The sequence below is a fragment of the Rhinatrema bivittatum genome, chromosome 5 (genome assembly GCF_901001135.1).
Source record: "Rhinatrema bivittatum chromosome 5, aRhiBiv1.1, whole genome shotgun sequence".
NCBI lineage: Eukaryota > Metazoa > Chordata > Amphibia > Gymnophiona > Rhinatrematidae > Rhinatrema > Rhinatrema bivittatum.
The window spans coordinates 187,619,931-187,635,209 of record NC_042619.1 but is presented as its reverse complement, the minus strand read 5'-3'; positions in this window follow the sequence as shown (position 1 = coordinate 187,635,209).

Here is a 15,279-nt window from a genome sequence, read left to right as displayed (position 1 = left end):
TTGCTTGCCTTTCTTATTACCTATTTAAAAAAAAAACCTCACACAAACACACAAAATAATATACCCCAATAGTTTACTTCTCTCCAATACTTTTAAGTTTTGAAAATTTATCCTGAATTACTTACTGATTTTTTCCAACCACCAGCAAGGTGATCCTCTCCTTTCAGTGCTTCCTGCATTACCCCTTAATAGATAATTACCCCCTTTACATGTCAATTGCATGCACTCGAGATAAATCTGCCACTGTTTTTTGAGCAGTTATGTGCACACTTTTTTCCACACTGAATGTGTTAATGCATACATGCATAAGAAGATTAGCATGGAAAACCATGCTCAATTATATGCACACAAATCTATGGCAGATTCATTACAGTTTATTACATTGGCTCCACTGAATGCTAGTTTGAAGGAGTCACCACCTTGAAAATGTTCAGTAGGACATTTATTTCAAATATGGAGTAATTTAGGCTATGAATGTAAAACAACCAGGCAAACCTGCAGATTTTGTCAAATTGCTGAAATCCCCCTTATTTGAGATCAACTTTAACTAGTTTTCATATCTGTACTGGTGCCTATCCAGTGGTGCATTTCCGGTGGGTTTGAATAGTGAAAATATATTTTGACACAAGAATAGTATAAGCTACTATTCTGACATAAAAATAGTATAACTTACTAATGATTTAAATTAAGAAAAATATATGCTGGATGTAACATTCAGAAATTTGGTAGTATACATGTAAGGAATTAATGTAAATTCTATATTCATATTCAGTGCAGAGGTGGCAAATTCCAGGCAATTAGCAGAAACTAGTATCCAAGGCCAAACAGCACTACAGCAATTAGATTTGACCCTGAAATTAATATCAAAATATGATGATTAATTGGAAAGTCTGGAAAGATGCCAGATTGTACTGGTTATCTTTTTAATAATGATACATTTATGTCACGTTCAAGAGCACAAAAAGTGTTTCACCTTGAAACTAGACAGCTCTGAAAGTATGCACACATCAAATCATGTCTAATTAAAAATGTACACCTATTATTGAACACCAATGAATTTACAGTAAAATAAAATGTTATATTTAATATAGGGATACATAATTTCATCAGACAAGAGGCCCATCCACTGATTTTTATAAATGTAAGGACTTTAGCAAAGTCCTGGATCATGCCATCTAGGCATTTATACAAAAGAGATGCTTCCAATAAATATTAATTAATATACATTAACACAAAAAAATGCATATTATACTGTACATCAATAGGTAGATTTCTAAAGACAATCAGAATCTAGGCTTGTTCAGAACATGGTACATGGGTAGATTGGCTGAACTACAAAAGCAGATTTTCTTATATCTAAAAAATATGCTTTCAGAGCCTTCAAAGATCTGGCCTCATTTAAAAGATGCTGGGATGAGGGGACACTTCAGCACTGTGATTAAAAATAAGGACACACATTTAATTTTTTTTAAAAGGTATGAGTATAGCAAACATGCATAATTTTTTTCCCTCAGCTGGAACAACTTAAAGTATGAGCTTATGTTTTATCCACATAACCTGATCAACAAACACAAACTATGCAAGTTCTTTGCTTTTGACAATCAGGATAGTTTGTGAGGGCTGAAAGATATTAGGAATGAACATTTGGTAAAAACAAACAAATGCAAAACCTGCAATGATTGAGGCCATTTTTTGAATTGAAAATTGCCTCTGGAAAAACTTGCCTGAAAATGGCCCTCTCTGACCCTGCTGCCATGCAAAAGACATATGGGCACAGGCCTACCCAGCTGACCTTTGTAGTACATAGCCAGAGCCCCTGGGCCCATACAACTTTCCTGTCCACCCCCTGGAAAATCCACCAGAGCTAGGAATGTTGCCAGCCCCCACTTAGCTCTTTCTGAGGGCTCTGTGTGGTCTAAAAGACATAAATGATCCCCACTTGTTCCTGCCCTGACTTCTGGTTGTTTTAAAAATGGTCAATAAACCCACTTTGAATCACTAAAACCCCCCCCAAAAAAACCAAAACCTATGGGAATGCATTAATTGTTGGGCAATCATAAAAGTGGAATACTATCACCAAAGGCTTACTACATCCTCTCTGGAACTATCTGCAAATTTGGTATCTCAATATTTGGAGAAAAGAAAATCTTTTGAAGATTTTATTTGGTCAACTGTGGATCAGGTCCCTGGTTCATTATGGGGCAGATTTTAAAACCTGCACGCGGGCGCAGATTGGTTTGCACAACCCGGCGCAAACAAATCTACGCCCGGTTTTATAACATGCTCTCGCTGCCGCGCACATGTTATAAAATCCAGGGTCGGCGCGCAAGGGGGGGGCACAATTGTGCAACTTGCACGCGCCGAGCTGCACAGTCTCCCTCCGTTCCCTCCGAGGCCGCTCCGAAATCGGAGCGGCCTCGGAAGGAACTTTTCTACTACTCCCCCCACCTTCCCCTCCCTTCCCCTATCTAACCCACCCCCCGGCCCTAACTAGTCCCCCCCACATTTATTTCAGAAGTTACGCCTGCCCGAGACAGGTGTAACTTGCGCGCGCTGGCGCGCCATCCCCCGGCACAGGCCGCTGTGCTGGAGGACTCGGGACCGCCCCTGGACCACTGCCACACCCCCGGACCTGCCCCTGAACCGCCCCCTGACCACCAGACCCGCCCCCTGGACACGCCCCTGGACTGCCATCACTCCCACGGACCCGCCCCTGGACTGCCCCCTGACCACCAGACCCGCCCCCCTGGACACGCCCCTGGACTGCCATCACTCCCACGGACCCGCCCCTGGACCGCCCCTTTTTTGAAGCCTCGGGACATACGTGCGTCCCGGGCTTACGTGCGCCACCGAGCCTATGCAAGATAGGCTCGGCGCGCGCAGGGGCAGCTTGGGGCAGCTTTTCGGGGGTTACGCGCAACCCTTTGAAAATCTGCCCCTTAATTTCTAATAAGAGAATGATGATGAATTTTTAAATTGAACACCGTTCATGAAATTGAAGAGTTCAATATTGCTTGAATAACATGACTAAACTACATATTAATTTTCTGATTCATTTTTCAGATTAAGGTTGTCTCCTTTCTTTGGTTGGTTCAATAATGTCCTGTAAAAATGTTTGTTTGTTTTTTGTGGTTACAGTAATGGTGATGATAGTTCTTTTTGAATTCCTGAGGCAGGCAGTACGTTACATTTTCAGATGCTGTATGGGACATTGAGCAAGACTGTCATGTTTCAGAATGCTGAGCCCTTGGATTGCTGTCAGATTGGTGCACCTTAGTTCATGCAAGCCTGAACTAGGCCCTGGCAGGTAGCAGCTGATGTGTTATGGACTACGGTCAGGACAGCCAGTGTTCAGGCAGAAACAGAAGGCAGGCTAAGGTCAGGGCTGGCAGAGTTCAAACAGAGATGAGGAGACAAGCTAAAGTCAGGGCAGCCAGCAAGTGAAACAGTGGCAAGGGTCAGGCCTAGTTAACAAAGAGAAGTCAGTCCATAATGGAGGTAAAGCAGGACAGGTAGGACCCAGAACAGACAAGGAGGAAGGAGCAGAGCAAGACAGGAAGCAGACAAGAACTGTAAAGAGCCATAAACATGGCAAACACACAGACAAGAAGCAACAGGAGTCAGAAACAGGAGTGGCAACAACACCTAGACAAAGGAATCCACACGAGGACTTGTTGCTGAGACACTAGCTAATTCACTGAACTCCCTTATATCCAATTACAGAAGTGATGTCACCAGCCAGTGCCATTAGGATATCTCTGGAATATATGGCCTATAAAGGCTAAGGGGTGGGTCTTGTCCCTAGTCAGGGATACTAGATGCAGGAAGATGCCAGAAGCACAGGATATTATTGAACCAATCCTCATTGGCAGGTATAAAGTGCTGCTCGCATTGCAGCAAGGCACGGTTGGTGGTGCGTTACAGTACCCCTCTCTTAACCCCCTCCTTAGGGCTGCCTGCCCTAGGCTTGTGCGGGGAAGATTTGATGGATTTTCTAGCCCACACCATGAGCATGGAGGTTGGATGCTGGTTCCCATGTCCTTCCTTCTGGAACAAAAAATCTTCCAGTCAATTAAATAATCAAGTTTACTCCTCGCAAATTTTGAGTCAGGGATATCATTCACTTTGAATTCAGTATAGAGATCGACTATATTGGTGGTGGGCATTGGAGTCTTCTTAGTAACCCTGCTAAGAATTCAGGGTTTAAGTAGTGAAACATGAAAAGCATTATGGATTCAGAGAGATGAAGGCAGTTTGAGGTGATAGGTTACCAGGTTGATTTGCCTCAGTAGTTAGTAAAGACCAATGAATTAAGGTGTGAATTTAATGGAGGGTACTTTGAAAAGAATGTACCTTGCACTAAGCCACTCTTTATCTCCTGGAAGACCTTGCGGGGTCAGACTATGCCTCTTCTCAGCATAGTATTTAATTTGCTTGGTGGATTTTGTAAGAAGGGCTTGGGTCTTTTGCCAGATTTCCTGCAGATTGCATGAAAATTGTTCTACTCCTGGAGTTTGTGAGGATAGTCGGAGAGTCAAAGGTATCCTATGGTGCCTGCCAAATTCTATATGGAATGGGGAAGACCCAGACAACTCAAAGACATGATTTTGTAGGATAATTCTGATGTAAAAAAATAGCAAAAGAGAAAAACTAAATTTACAAAATATTTATTCTAATTTTTCAATCATTTAATTTAAATTTCTAGAGAAGTATTATGAGAAATTTCTAAAACATCTATAGACATGCCAAAAATCCGAAAATTGTAGATACCATACAAAATCTATAAAAATGTAATACACACACCTCACTGATTCATAAAAAGATATCAAACACAACCCATACATCCATACCTCATACTGCACCCACATATGTTTTATATCAGGTTTTTTTTTCAAATCACCTTATCTATATTGAATATACTATTAATAACAGAATCAAATAATTATAAATAAAGGTTCTCAAATTTTATCAAATATCTGATGTTATCCATAGATTTTGCCACTGTATTTTAAAAAATTTAAGGTAAAATACCGTCTTTAGAAATTTAAACTAAATGATTGAAAAATTAGAATAAAGGTTTTATAGATTTAGCTTTTTCTAGTTTTCTATTTTTTTTGTATTAGTACTATTTTAGGGAACAATTGTTTTGTACATGTTTTGCTATATACCTGTTTCATTTGGCATCTTTGGTGTCTCACAGGCCCCTCCTGCGAGTCGCTGCTCTTACCTCCCTCACAGGGCTTCCCTGGGGGCACCCTGACTCCCATCACCATGGTGCAACTGCATGTCTGTTCATTCATGGCAGGATACCGCTGACTGTGGCCCTGATTCCCATATTGCGCTTGGGCAATACGTGCACTGAACTTAAAGGGCCAGCAGTGGAAAAAACAAAGAGGCACCCATCGGTGACATCAGGAGTCCTGCACCATTAAAGTCTACCTGGGATGCCTCTTCAGTGCCTTGACAATAGATCTTCTCAGTTGAGAAGTGCTTTGCCTCTGCCTTTCTGCTCCTGAATCCTGTTACTGGTTCCTGATTCCAGATTCCTGATTCCTGCTGTGTATTCCTGAGTTCTCGTATCTTGTTCATGGTTCTGTTGGAAATCTGGTTCATCTTGACTTCTTGTCTTCGTGGTAAGTCTTCCCTCGTCTCTCTTCAGCATCCCCTCCTGTTCCTATGCTCCTTTGTTCTCAACTTTATTCTTTGTTTCCTTGGATTGGACTTCTGGCTTTGACCTTGGATCAGACTTGGTTCTGGCTTGACTCTCAAATTGGATTTCAATACTGCTTGATCTCTGCCTGCCACTGGCCACTACCTTCTCTCCATTTCTGATTGAACTCTGCCTGCCTCGATCATTGCCTGAATGTTGACTGTGACAGAACGCCGGCCTCCGACCATAGCCTGAACCCAACTTTGCTTGTCTGCCACCTGTCCTCACTGCTGCTTGTCCTGACTCAGCTTTCTTCTTCTTCATGCTGTCCTGCAACATTCTGCATGTGATGGATCTTCACCTTCACAGATGCCCCAGCACCCAAGGTCTCAACCTAATTGTAATGAGGGCTGGTATTGGCAAAGTTCCTTTTGGGCCTCTGCTCCATCCAGCTTTGCCTGATGACAGAAGGGACCTGCAGGACTCCTCCCTGCAGGTTGCATCAACTCTATCTCAGCCTAGGAGTCCACGCTTGCAATAGATTGCTGAAGGCATGGATCTAGCAGATGCCTTGGGTCTCCATGCCATTTCAGGCTTAGCACAGAAAATCCAGAAGCAGCCGCAGTTTATTGAGCTCCTGGTGGGCTCCGTGGAGAGACTCAGTGCCCACTTGGATGCAACGGAAGCTTTGGATGCTTCCTCATGTTGCGGTCGCTACCGCTTCCCTCCGCTTAGGGCTCAAACCCGCCTACCTCCGTTTCAGGAATCACCGCATTCCGCCCGCTTTGGACCCCGGGGGCTTCTCTCACTCCACGTGGCGGCCGCCATTACGTGCCTGCTTCTCCTCAGTCTTGCGCGCGCGAGGACGCCCGTCTTGAGCGCTCAACTCCCGGAAGCCTGGCCCCACCCGTGCTGCTGACGTCACACCCGAGCCCCGATATAACCGGCGTCCAAACTCTCTCTCATCGCCTTGCAACGAGGTTCACAACTCCATAGTTGTTCTTAGTTGCGTTCCTAGTGATCTCCACTTTTCCTGCTTCTGACTCTGGTCTGCTTCCGACTCCGATTCAGCCTGCTGCCTGCCTCTGACCCCGGTTTGCCTCTGACTCCGCTTCTGCCTGCTGCCTGCCTCTGACCCCGGTTTGCCTCTGACTCCGCTTCTGCCTGCTGCCTGTCTCTGACTCCGGTTTGCCTCTGACTCTGCTTCAGCCTGCAGCCAGCCTCCGACCCCGGCCTGCTTCCGCTTCAGCCTACAGCCTGCTTTAGCCTTCGGTTTGCTACCGACTCCGCTTCAGCCTACAGCCTGCTACAGCCTCCGGTTTGCTACCGACTCCGCTTCAGCCTACAGCCTGCTTCAGCCTCCGGTTTGCTACAGACTCCGCTGCCGCCCGCTGCCCTGCCTTCAGCCGGCCCTTGGCCCTGTACAGCCGGTCCCCGGCTTCCCGGGTACCTTGGACTTCCTATCCTCCCAGTTTGCTCTGGTCCCTGTCTAGCCTATCTCAACCCCGGGATTCTCAGCCTCTGTCCCAAGTCCCGAGGTCCCAGTGCCCTACGGGATCCTCCCGGGGGGTTCCTGGTTCCCGGGTGAACACCTCCTGCTTGTAGCTCCACCTCCTGGCCTACCCTGTCACCCTAGGTAGGCCAGCCCAAGGGTCCACTATCTCACAGGCAGTGTCCAACTGCAACACCTCGCCTCTTGCAGCTACTACTGTACCTCCAGCTGTTCCTGCTGCACTCATGATTCATTTGCCAGCTCTGATCTGGTATTATGGGGACTCAACACAATGCTGAGGGTTCCTGAACCAATACAGCTGATACAGTTAAGACCACCTTCATGCTCTCTCTACTGGATGGGAAGACTTTGGCTTGGGCCTTCCCCTTGTGTGAGTGAACAGACCCCTTTCTGCAGGATCTAAAACAATTTGTCTGGGCTTTCAAGCTGGTCTTTGATGAGCCAGGTTGGTTGGCCACAGTGGGTTTGGATCTCCTCCACCTATGCCAGGGCAATTGGCCCTTGATGGACATTGCAATAGAGTTCTGAACCATGGCCATGAAGCTGAACTGAGGGAGAGGGCAACCTCCATAGTATTTTCATGGAGTGGCTGTCTTTATGAATCAAGGATGAGCTATCCACTTATGAGCTCCCTGAGTCCTTAGGTGGCCTCATAGACTTGTCCAGGAGAATTGACCACTACCTCCAACAATGGGCCTGGGAACTTTACCCACCAAGCAGACTGCTTGTACTAGCCCCCAGATTTCAGCATCCTCTCTCTCTCTGCACTGACTCCAGCTCCTACCCAATCAAGTCTGTAGAAACCTTTGCAACTTGGTCGGTGTGCCTCATCCTGAAAAGAGGCTCCACTTATGTCAGCTGGAACTCTGTTTCTACTGCACCATGACAGCACACCAGCTCACATTGTGTCTACAGAGGCTGTAAAACTACCATGCCTAGGTTCTACTGGGGAGGTGATTTTAGGCTTCATAACTCTAGCTCCTCAACTGACACCCCCAGTGCCCATTACCTTGGGCAATGAGGAGTTCTCTATGTAAGACTTGATCAATTCTGGCGCCAGGGAAAACTTATTATGAAAGCTCTTGTTGACCACTTTACTTTCCCATGGTTCCCTGGAGTACACCCCTTGAAATTTCATTCATTTATGAGGACCCTCTGCCCAGGCAGATCACTCTGGATCCATTGCCCTTGTGTGTATGCACAATTACAGAGGGATAAATGTGATTACAAAAAAAAAAATCAATACCCTTTACCACTCATTGCTGAGCTATTTGACAGCCTCCAAGGATAAAGAGTTTTCACTAAGTTGGATCTCCATGGAACCTATAAGCTAAATTGGATTCAACTGGGAGATGAGCGAAAATTATCTCTTCAGTACATGAGATGGGCAGTATCAGTACCTCGTAATACCTTTTGGGTTATGAAACACACTTGCAGTATTTCAGAAAATGATGAATGAGATCTTCAGGGACCTTCTCTACATCTGTGTCATCATTTATTTTGATGAAATCCTCATTTTCTCTAAAGACTTTGACTCTCACCATCAGGACATACCAGAGACCATGAGACAACAAGCTGAATGCAAAGCTAGAAAAGTGTCTTTTCAAAAAAGAGAATTTATCCTTCCTGGGATACATCATGTCTAGCCAGGGCTTCCACATGGACCCAAATAAGTTCAAAAGTATCCAAGACTGGCCACAACCCACTGGCCTACAAGGCCTGCAAAGATTCTTAGGCTTTGCCAACTACTACAGGCATTTCATTCTCAACTACTCTTAAGACTGCAACTCCTCTGATGGCTCTCACCTACAAGTGACCAGACACTAAGGTATGGAGTGCAAAAGCTACCACCACCTTTCAATAGTTGTAGGATGCCTTCCTACAAAATTCCTGTCTCCATCATCCTAATTCCACTTGACCCTTTGTAGTCAAAGTAAATGTATCCACTCTGGGAGTAGGGGCAGTCTTGAGTCAATACTCGGATAAAGGCATTTTCCATCTCTGCTCCTTCTTTTTGAAAAAGATATCTTCTGCGAAGTGCAACTAAGGGATTGGTGACAGAGAACAGCTGGCCATTAAGCTTGCACTCAAGAAGTGGCATCAATGGATTGAAGGAGCTCATTATCGTATTACTATGTACACTGATCATAAACACATGGAACATCTCCACCATGCACAATGGTTGAATGCTCACCAGGCCCACTGGTCTCTATTTTTGCATGTTTTGACTTTGAGTTAAGATACCAACCAGCCACCAAGAACATTTCAGCTGACATCCTATCACAGTCCTTCCTAGCAGAGGACACTCCAGAGCTTCCCAGACATTTTATTGACTCTGCCCAGAGTCTTCTGGCCACCACCATGACCATTTCACCAGGGAAGATGGTTGTTCCGAGAAAGAGTTTCAAAGGGGTCCCACGACTTCCTTGTCACAGGCCTCCTTGGATGGGCCCAAACTCTCACGATGCTTCAGCAATATTACTAGGGTCCCCAGATGCAGAGAGATGTCTGGGCCTATATGGACTCCTGTCCCACCTGCGCACAACAAAAACATTTGGCAGTATGACACTTGGTATTGTTACAGTTGTTGCCAGCCCCCAGGGAATTGTGGACCCATTTGTCTACAGACTTTATGGTGAACCTCCCTCTCTCGAACAGCTGTACAATCATTTGGGTTGTAGTTGACTATTCTTAAAGATAGTTTAATTTATCCCACTTCCTGGACTTCCCATGAGCCCGGAATTGGCCTGACTAATCACACACCACATCTTCTGCCTGTATGGCCTGCCCAAACATATTGTCTCTTACCATGGGGCTCAGTTTATGGTTAAGTATTGTAAAAAATGTTACATTTCCTGAGACTACAAAACTATTGATGCACACCGTAGGCCAGCTGTTAAAGCGGTTTAGTGGACTCTTAGGCTGGCCTGGCAGAGAAGATGGAAATAGTCTCCAGACTAGCGGAACAGGCCGGGAGGCAGATACTGGATGGATTGAAGAGAAAGATCTTCACCCTGGAAGCCCGCGCTCCCCCAGAAGGAGCCCGTAGGAGCTGGGCCGCTGGGACTTAGGCGAAAGGAGAATCCGATGAGAAGATCTGAGGTCAAGGAAGGCAAGTCTGGAACAGGACCAAGGCTGGCACTGAAGGCGGACACGAACCAGGACTGGAACTGAAGCAGGCAACTGGAACAGGAACCAGGATCAAGGCTGGAACTGAAGCAGGCAACTGGAATAATTACAAGCAGGAACTCCAGAGGCACACTGTAATGATAAGCAAACTTGTTGCAAGGCAGTAAGCTGAGGCAGGCACCAGCCTTAAGTATTTGCCAGGGTCTGACTTCAGAAAGGGAGGCGGGGCATCTGACATCAGAAAGGGAGGCGGGGCACCCAAGGCAGGAAAGGCCCTTTAACTCCTGGCCTTTCGCGCGCGTGCACACCCAGGGAGGAGGCCCTTTAACTCCTGGCCTTTCACGCACGCGCACTCCCAGGGAGGAGGGGCTAATGCAGCGAAGGTATGGTCCCGGGGGCAGCACTCATGACTGGGGCCGCAACGGTACCCCCCTTCTTACGCCCCCTCTTCGAAGGCCCAGGTTTACCGGGATGCTGGCGATGGAATTGGAGCCGTAGTTCCTTATCTAGAATGTTATGAACTGGTTCCATGTGTTGTCCTCCGGGCCACAACCCTCCCAGGCAAGTAGATATTCCCATCATCGTTGGTGGAAGTGGACATCCAGAACCTCCCGAACTTGATAGGTTGACTCATCGGGCACGGAAGGATCCGCCGCATCAGGAACTTGATGATGGTACCTGGAGAGGATGACAGGTTTTAACAAGGAGACATGGAATACATTATGTATACGTATCAAGGAGGGTAGGCGTAGCCGGTAAGAAACGGCCCCCACACGCTCAACTATACAAAAAGGGCCACAGTATTTCGGTGCCAACTTCCGAGATGGGATTAGGAGTTGCATGTTCTTTGTGATGAGCCACACTCGATGTCCAGGAAGGAAGATGGGTGCCGGCTGTCAGTGACGATCTGCCCAATTTTTCATGACCCTTGCTGCTTTGGCAAGTCTCCCTTGGATGGACGTCCACAGAGATTGCAACTGCTGGGCAGATGCTTATACTGCTGGAATTGCACTAGGAAGCGGCAGTGGCAGAGGTGGTCATAACTGTTTCCCATAAACGATGAAAAAGAGTGAACTGCCTGTGGCTGCATGAGAATGGTTGTTATACGAGAACTCTGCCCATGGTAATAACTGTGCCCAGTTATTCTGTCTTTCGTTGACGAAGGAGCGAAGAAAAGTCTTCAAAGAGCGGTTGGTGCGCTCCATCAGCCCATAGCTTTGGGGGTGAAAGGCGGTGGACAGATTGAGTTGCACATTGAACTTTTTACATAATGCCTTCCAATACCGGGCGTTGAACTGCCTCCCGCGATCACAGACAATGTCCTGGGGCAGACTGTGGATCCTGAAGATATGTTGAGTGAACAAGCTGGCTAGTTTGAAAGCCGATGATAACTTGGATAGGGGAACAAAGTGGGCCATTTTGGATAACCTGTCTATAGTTACCCAGATGACTGTATTCCCTTCTAAGGCTGGAAGGTCCACCACGAAATCGGTGGCGATGTGGGTCCATGGTTCCACTGGAATGGGCAATGGTTGGAGTAGACCCCAAGGCTTCCCCGTCCGTGGCTTCTGTATCGCACAGGTGGGACAGGAGTCTACGAAAGTGCGGACATCTTTCCTCAAGGTTGGCCACCAGTAGAAGTGGTTTACCAAGTCAAGAGTCTTCTCGCGGCCAGCGTGACCCCCCGTAAGAGAATTGTGGGCCCATAGCAAGACCGCCTTTTGAGACTGTCGGGGAACCACCATCTTACCAAGAGAACATACAGTGGTCCCAGAAAGATTGATCTTTGCGGGGTCTAGGATGTATTGGGGCTGGTCCTGCTCTTCTTCCAGCTCCGTTGAGCGTGAAAGTGCGTCCACTCGAACATTCTTGGCAGCCGGCCGGTAGCGTAGTGTGAAATTGAAGAGATTGAAGAATAGAGACCAGCGGGCCTGTCGAGGGTTTAAGCGTTGGGCTTGGGACAGGAACTCCAGGTTTTTGTGGTCCGTATATACTATAACAGGATGGATGGCTCCCTCCAACCATTGTCTCCACTCCTCAAAGGTGAGCTTGATAGCTAGTAACTCCTTATCCCCAATACTATAATTATTCTCGGCAACAGAGAATTTCCTGTAAAAGTATGAGCATGGTATGAGCTGACCGGAGTCAGTGCATTGACTAAGCACAGCTCCCACTGCGATGTTCGATGCGTCCACCTCTACAACAAATGGACGAAGCGGATCAGGGTGACGAAGACACGTATCCTGTAGAAAAGCCTCTTTGAGGATTTTGAACGCTTGACAGGCTGAATCAGGCAAATCCACCGCGTCAGCTCCTCTCTGAGTTAGGGCGGTGAGAGGAGCCATGATACAAGAATAGTGTGGAATGAAATGTCTATAGAAATTTGCGAAGTTGAGGAAACGCTGCACTGCCTTTAGCCCCCTTGGCAGGGGCCAGTCTCTGATGGCGGCTACCTTTTCAGGATCCATCTTGAATCCGGTGGCGGAAACTATGTATGCCAGAAAGGGAAGAGACTCTTTCTCAAAGCAGCATTTCTCCAACTTGGCGTATAATCCGTTGTCTCTGAGTAACTGTAATACCTGACGGACATGTAGGCGATGAGAAGACAAGTCCCATGAGTAGATTAATACATCATCCAGGTACACGATGACAGACGTATTCAGTAAATCACGAAGTACCTCGTTCATGAGATGTTGAAGTACTGCTGGGGCATTACATAGTCTGAAGGGCATGACGAGGTACTCATAGTTCCCATCCCTGGTGTTAAAGGCAGTCTTCCACTCCTCCCCTGGTCAAATACGGACAAGGTTATATGCACCACACAAGTCCAGCTTTGTGAAGATCCTGGCTCCCTGTAATCTCTCCAGGAGTTCAAGAATCAGTGGGAGTGGATAACGATCTCGCTTGGTGATGGCATTGAGACCCTGATAGTCAATGCATGGTCTTAGCAACCCGTCCTTTTTACCTACAAAAAAGAAGCCCGCCCCTGCTGGAGATTTTGAAGGTCGGATAAATCCTTTTGCCAGGTTCTCCGAGATGTATTCAGACATAGCCCGAGTTTCTAGTAGTGATAAGGGGTATACTCTTCCCCAAGGAGGTGTCGTTCCTGGTAAAATCTCAATGGCACAATCAAACAGCCGATGTTGAGGCAGGATCTCCGCCTTCGTCTTGGAAAATACGTCGGAGAAGTCGGCATATGGTGCAGGTAGAGTGATGGTGGTGTGCAAGAGAGGGAGAACGGACACTCTTGGAACCTTCAGGCAGTTAGTGAAGCAGAAGGGGCTCCATTTCACGATCTGTAATGTGTCCCATTGGATAATCGGAGAGTGCTTCTGTAACCATGGTAGGCCTAACACCACGAGGTGGACGGCCTTTTCCAGAACAAGGAAGGAAATCTCCTCTGAGTGGATCGCCCCGGTGCGTAAAGTTAAGGGTATCATGGAAGCAGAGATTCTCCCTGGAAGAAGTGTTCCCCGGATGGAGGTAATCCGTAGCGGTACCTCCCGAGGCCGAGTGGGGATCTGTAACTGGGATACCAAATCCTCCAGGATGAAGTTGCCCCCTGCTCCAGAGTCCAAAAAAGCGAGGTCTCCAATGATCCCCCTGGGTATTCGAGTGTGATGGGTACAGTACATAGAGGAGTGGTACCAGCACAACCTAGGAGGAGCTCCTCATGACCTCCTAGGTTCTGGCGTTTTCCGAACACTCTTTACAACGAGTGAGGAAATGGCCTTTTTGACCGCAGTAGAGGCACAAGCCTAGAGTACAGCGGCGCTGTCTCTCCTCTGCGGTAAGCAGAGTGCGCCCCAACTGCATGGGTTCTTCAGAAGCAGAATCAGGACATGATGCTCCTGGAGAGGGGACTGAAGATAGTGGTCTGGAGAATACAGGAGCTAGAGACGGGGTACATCGAGTGGGTCTTAGTTCTCTTGCCCTTTGTTGGAGGCGACGATCAATACGACCAGCAAAATCTATGAGGCCATTGAGATCCTCTGGAAGATCGCGGGCGGCCAACTCATCCTTGATACACCCGGACAGGCCCTCCATAAACACAGCCCAGAGGCTGTCTTCATGCCATCCAACTTCAAGAGCAAGCATGCAGAAATCCTTGGCATAATCTGCTAAAGGGCGGGAACCCTGGCGTAAGTGCAGTAGTTCCGAGGTGGCGGTGGTTAAGCAAGCCGGGTCATCAAAGGCTAACTTGAAATTAGAGATGAACTGCGAGAAATTACTGAGCAAGGGATCATTCTGCTCCCAGAGTGGAGACGCCCAAATGAGAGCCTTCCCATCAAGCAACAACAGAATAAATGCCACCTTTACGGCATCAGTAGGAAACTGTTGAGGAAGCAGCGTGAATCATATAAAACATTGGTTCAGAAAACCTTGGCAAGTCTTAGCCTCTCCAGCGTAACGTGCCGGTGCCGGTAGCTGAGTAATTGAACCAATGTTTACCGCTGAAGCTGGTGGCAGAGCAGGCACTGGATCTGGCATGGCGTTCAGACGATTAGCAAGTCGTTCTACAGTCGCTGCAAGAACATCCATGCAATGCTGCTGTTGCTGCACACGCTGGGCAATTCCAGGGATTGCCTGAAGACCTGACAAATCCGCCGAGTCCATGGCCTTGCAAACTGTTAAAGCGGTTTAGTAGACTCTTAGGCCGGCCTGACGGAGAAGATGGAAATAGTCTCCGGACTAGCGGAACAGGCCGGGAGACAGATACTGGACGGATTGAAGAGAAGGATCTTCACCCTGGAAGCCCGCGCTCACCCAGGAGGAGCCCGTAGGAGCCGGGCTGCTGGGACTTAGGCGAAAGGAGAATCCGATGAGAAGATCTGAGGTCAAGGCAGGCAAGTCTGGAACAGGACCAAGGCTGGAACTGAATGTGGACATGAACCAGGACTGGAACTGAAGCAGGCAACTGGAACAGGTACCGGGATCAAGGCTGGAACAGAAGCAGGCAACTGGAACAGGAACCAGGATCAAGGCT